Raw genomic sequence first — 6,404 nt, 5'->3', positions numbered from 1 at the left:
CAGCACGCAACGTTTTGATGTGGATCTAGACCTATGCAGTGTGTTCGTGTAAAGCTTCACGATCGTGAAGTCGCAGAGCTGATTATAGGAGCGCACTTCTTGGCGTAATACAATCTTATGTCTGACATCACCAACACACGCCTGGTCGACCGAACCACCAGATTCACAGCTGCGGGATTTTAACGTCATGCAACCACCTACTCTGCCAAATTGACTGAAGTCAAAGACAGCAAATACACCGTCTTGCTTCGAGATTTCCTGGCACTGACAAGGCTGCCAGGTATGCCCACAGATGTGAAGCACAACACTGTGCACTATATAAAGACTCCTGAGGGACCCCCTATATCCTGTAGGCCACAACAGTTATCCTCAGACCGCTTAGCAGTTACAAAGGCAGTATTTGACAGTACAATTCGAGATTGCATCATCCAATCGTCCAGTAGTCCTTGGCCTTCACCACTGCATCTAGTGCCAAGAAAGTGTGATGCATGGCGCTCTTGTGGTGATTACAGAACACTTACTGCTCATAGAGTGCCAGATCGTTACCCACTGCCATTAACCCATGATTACAAATACATGTTGAGTGGGACCTGCCTGTACAGTGTGTTGAACTGTGTCAAAGCATACATGAAGATACCTGTCACCAAGAAAGACATAGCAAAGACAGCTATAATAACACCGTTCGGCCTGTTTGAAAGCGAATTCATGACATTTGGCCTCAGGACCCTGCACAGACATGGCAGAGATTTATCGATTCAGTGTTGCATTGGCATTGGTATTCTCAGCCTCGCCAGACTAACATTGCCAGCATCTCATAGAAGTTTTCAACAGGCTGGACCAATTCGGCGTTGTTCTGAACACAATGACGTGTATTTTTGGTCAGCCATAAATCGATACCGCTACCTGAAAAAGCGGAACCATTCTGAAGATCCCCCAGCCTTCCAGAGTTAAGGAGCTGCGAAGATTTCTAGGGATGTTAAACTTTTTTCGTTGGCAACTACCACAGGCAGCAGAAATTCAAGAACTATTAATAGTTGTGCTTCTCGGTACGAAATGCAAAGAGAACTTGGACAGATGGCATTGCTGGTAGATGTGAGCCAGACAGCAGTGGGTACTGTGTTACAGTAGCACAAGAAGACACGTGGCAGCCTGTCATGGAAACAACATCTCAACAGAAATGGAGCAGCTACGACCACGAACTGTTAGTGATATGTGAAGCAGTCAAGTACTTCCGACCTCAGCAGGAAGCCCGTGAGTCTACGGTCTTCACTTACCACAAGCCACTCATGTATGCATTTCAGCAGAATAGTGTCAACTGTTCGCTGTGGCAGCATAACCAGCTTAAGTCTATTCACAGTTTACCACAGACTTCCAGCACATACCCAGGATCGAGTATGTGGTAGCAGACTGCCTTTCCCGAGTCAGCAGGGTCCCTGCTATTGACTACACAGAACTTGCAGAAGCACAATGTACCGACAAGGAACTGCAAGAGCTGTTGCTAGAAACGACTTCGTCGCTAGACTGACAGTTAGTCAATGTTTCTGGAGCTGGCATCAAGTTATACTGTGATGTATCAATAGCAAAACCACAGCTGTTTTCACTTGCCAGATTTTGGGAGGCTGCCTTCGAACCTTTACACAACCTGTGTGACATTGACACGTGATCAACGTTACATCTCATCACAAATCGCTTCATGTGGCCAGAAATGAAGAAAGACAGCTGTGAATGGACACAATATTGTGTACAATGTCAGTGTTGCAAGGTCAGGCAGCATGTACATGTGCCGATTGGCAGTTTCCTCGAAACTACCACACATATAACTCAAGTGCATGTGGATGTTGTGAGACTAGTACCAACTTAGAACAGTCAAAGGTACCTCCTAACAATGGTTGACTAATTCACTTGTTGGCCAGAAGTGGCACCTGTGGACAACATTGCAGAAACTTTGACGTATGCTTTCCTCCTAAACAGGATATAACATTTTGTGTATTATAGCAGATTGCAACATACTGTGTCGTGAAGCATCACAAAACAACCAGCTATCACCCAGAAAGCAGTGGGATGATAGAGCATGGCCACTAAAAGCAGCTCTGTTGTGCCACCCCACCAGTTGGACCGAAGCTCTGCCTGTGGTTGTACTTGGCCTAAGGATCTTATACAAACCCGATCTGGAAAGTTCCTCTGCAGAATTACTGTACAGAGAGCCATTACGACTGCCTGGCGAATTTGTGGATGTGGCTCACCAGCCTGATATAGACCCATCTACCTTCGTCAGTCGCCTTAGAGGTCAGATCAAGAAGATCCAACCTCCACAGCCGTCCCGACATGGAACTGTTGCCACGTTTGTCCACAAAGACCTCAGCATACGCACACACATGATGTTGCGTACTGATGGTGTCAAACTGACCCTACAAACACCATACACTGGGCCACATCGTGTCGACAAGAGGGGACATTCTGGTCAGCGGCGAACACTCTACAACAAACAGGATCAGGCCAGCATACATTTCCAAGGAGCTGCCCCTACCGAGACTCGATGGACACAGCCTCATTCAGCGTCTGGTTCAGCAACAGCACCTAGGGGGCCAATACTGGCCATGTCAGCTCCAGGGGACCAGCGCACCACAAGACCTGGTTGATGTGTCCACTTCCTGGCGCGCTTCCTGATTGGTACTCCACTTCCGCAGAGGGGGCTGTTGTGGCGACCACGGTCGGCAGTTGTGTACAGTGCAGTCCACAACTCTTTGAAGCACGAGTCATGCCACGAGTGTTAGATTTCGCACTGTCAGATTAATTCCACGCAGATTAATTCCACTGTATTTTGCATATAAACTCTGTGTCATTTACTCCTAGTTTATAATAATTTATATGTTAATGTTAACTCTATACTTAGTTCTCTGATTTTATATAGCCATTAGTAATGAGTCAACAAGATGCTTAGTCATTCTCTCTCGAGTTTGTCTTTGTGTACACTGTTTGTTCTGTATTATTTGATCTACAAATCAAATAAAGTCGTTGTCACTCTAGTAAATGATGTATCGTTTGTGCATTATTTATCATAAACTAAGCAGGCTAATTGGTTGGATGGGTCAGTACTCATCCCTACGGCCAAAGTTCTACATACTGCTATAAAATTCTACTAGCAGTGGGTTAAATGGAAAGCCAGCAAGTACTGCTAATTTCTGGAAACTTTCGTGGCTCATGCTCACCTTCTTCACAATTAATTATATTGTATACATGCCTATATTCTAAGCGGCATGGAGAAGAACACATAAACCATTTATGGATTCCATGAATAAGAAATTCAGTGTTTCTTGGCAGTGTTACCTCTATAGAATCAAAAAGTGTGAGACCTAATGAATGACAGATGCAGTGCTTGAGAACAATAGAATTGTTTTCAAATTTGTTTTTCATCTGAACATATACCTCAGTGTTAAAACCGCACATTTAAAATTCAGCAAAAGCTATTTTATTCCTGAAAGTATAGGTGCAGCATCATATTTTTCTAGCTCAACATTACCAAAAAACGTGGACACTATTTCGGTCATTTGTGCACTTTAATATCGCACTACAACAGCTAATAATTTCGATACTGAAGAGTCAATCGATTCTTCTATAACAAGGCTGAATTTATATTCGCCTTCATCTCTCATTAATAGATCAGTGAAGTGTGGGGTGAGTATATTCACAATTACTCTCTTAGGTTTTGTCCTGTATAGAAGAAGATCGACTGCTTTGCTGTCACTCAAAGAAAATGAGTTACTGCATAACTGTGACATATGGTCAATGCTTATTATTGCAGAATGTTTTGCTGTATATAATGATAATAATCTAGCTGCAGCCTTTTTTCTATGTGCCTATCATTTCATCAACCCTTTAAGGGTGAGTTTGTAGTTTGCTTCTAAGTGAAAAGATGCTTAAATGTGTTTTTTAGAACATCAATCATGCTTTAAATCATATAATTTTGTCCTTATTTCTGGTTTGTAAAACTTGCTTCAGTTGTCTGTTACAAGTGGTTGTATCCACTCCTTAAAGTCCAACATATTCCCTGACTCCTTTTTGTAAATTTGTGTATATTGTGGTTTTGGCATGATGTGATAATTAACTATCACAGTTAGAAAGTACACTCATTCCAGCACTCATTGCATACGCACGCTATAAACGAAGAAGGACTTCAACAACACTCTTGGAACATGTATTGCGTTTCCAAGCAAGTGCAACTACATCTCTGCAAGCTCTTAGCTCTTTAGCTTATAGCTCTGGCGTCTGCCTTTCTACAGACAAGGGAAGCACCAAGTTAGGTGTCATATGACACATGAGATAAGATGTGTATATTACGATACCACTTCATGAATATACACATGCAGGGACGCACAGGGATGTCCAGTGATAACACATGAGCCATGTGTGGCATCTATTGCATCACAGAGGAAAAAGAACTTCAAAAAATACAACTACATTCATAATAAAAACCAAAGTTGTATTATTTTTGGATTTCTATTGTAAAAATTATCGAATAATGAAAATGGCTATGTCTTTTCACAAAAATGACTAGGAATGCCAGTGGTACCTTTTCTTAAAACCAGCGGCTACTTGCCACTTCAAAAAGGCTGACATGGCATGGCACGCAAGAACTCTGTGTAAAAGCTCACTACACAGATACTGTGTTGTTAGATCATCATTGTTTGGAGCGGCCTATGCCTGACACAAAACATGAGCAGGGCAAAGTCGATAGACTTATGCTGGTTCAGATCTAGGGAGCCCTCATTCAGGACAATGTGAACAAACGCTATGGATTGCAGCAACACAGAAGCAACATTTTCGTTTACTGTTGTCTGGCTGTGTTTGTGGCAGTATATTTCCTAGGCAGAAGTGTTAGCATGTGCCACAGTGTTACTGTGACGTGGATGAAAACGAACCAGTGAAAGTGGGTGGTGCCCTCCTGCTTTTGCATACTAGAAGGAAGAAACTTAGAAAGATGAAGAGAGTTCAGGCTTTGTGGGTGCTTTTTTAAATAAGCAAACTGCCTCCAAAAATTTAACTTGTAAATTAATGCTTGATACATAACGTTTCAGGAATGTCTACATCTTAAAAGCAACACCAATATGAGAGACTGCATACTAGTTTCAACAATATTGGTGATCAACCTTTGAATTTTGGCTACCACAGATGATTCATGCAGTAGTTTGATGTTTTTCATTTAAGTGGAATTTTCATTGATATTCATCTTGATATCAGCTGCATGGAGTGTTTTGGTAAAAAGACTACAAGAATTCATCACGGTAAGCTCGAATTAACAGTCAAATGTTTATGCCAATATTTTATTGTAGTTTACCAGAGCAGCAATGGAATTACATAGTTCTTAAATGAGGTATAGTTCTTAAGTGAGGTACCAGTCATGTTGAATGTGATGCATACAAAGATTGTAATAAAATAAAGGATCACATGTGATGAAGCTTACAAAAAGTTTAGAATACAATGAGGGCTCACTACTACAATCCTTCTAATATATCACCAGATAAAATACAGCTACCCCCATAAATCATCACACTGGTCGTTTTGAAGCGCTGTACTTGGTGTAGAACTGTTTCTAGACAGTTATGTGACGCTCCACCACTGAGTTAAGTCGTGATAGGCGAGTGGTAAGTATGTACCAGTCGGTTGTATGGAATCAGCACAACAAGATGGGTCATGTGGAGACATGGCGGAGTGAAGAAAAAGAGCTTTCGTGTTTGGAGAAGCGCATGATACATCAAGAATGAAGTTCTCCATTTTTTAAGTAGTGAAGCAAGCACATAACAGAGAATAAGAATTCTCTCTGGTTTAGCCTAAATGCTGCACAAACATGTGCAAATGGCATTCAGTCATGTATCGTTTGCATTTTCAGTTGTTTGCTCATTATAGGTTTTTAGTGAACCATTAAACAAAGTTCACACCCTTCTGTTTTGGTGCCAGGAGTACAGAAAGCTTTCATCTGCTATCTTGTCTACTTCTTTGTTGTTGACATGTGCTGTGTGAGCGACAAGATAATCCAAAGAGAATGTAACATTACTGATAGAAGGATGTAGACAACATATATGCTTATCTGATAGTAAAGGTCTACAGTAGAAATGCTGAAGTCAAAGAAATATAACTGGTAGAAAATTGTCGAGGCCTTCAACGGTCCTACTGGGATGTAACAAAGATGATAAACTCACTGAACGAAAGAGTGAATAAGCGCAAACTTTGTGATTTTTTTCATTAAAGAGGAAAAGCACAATAAAATTCCTTGAAAGTAAGCAAGTGCAAATAAATCTAACACGAATCTATGGTATTTGAATGATTAAAACTAAAAATATACGAAGAACCTGATAATTTTTGTTGTTTACCTTTGTGGTAGCTGTAATTATATGGTTTATGTATCA

This window comes from Schistocerca cancellata, chromosome 6 (assembly GCF_023864275.1).
Source record: "Schistocerca cancellata isolate TAMUIC-IGC-003103 chromosome 6, iqSchCanc2.1, whole genome shotgun sequence".
NCBI lineage: Eukaryota > Metazoa > Arthropoda > Insecta > Orthoptera > Acrididae > Schistocerca > Schistocerca cancellata.
This window is presented reverse-complemented; position numbering follows the sequence as displayed.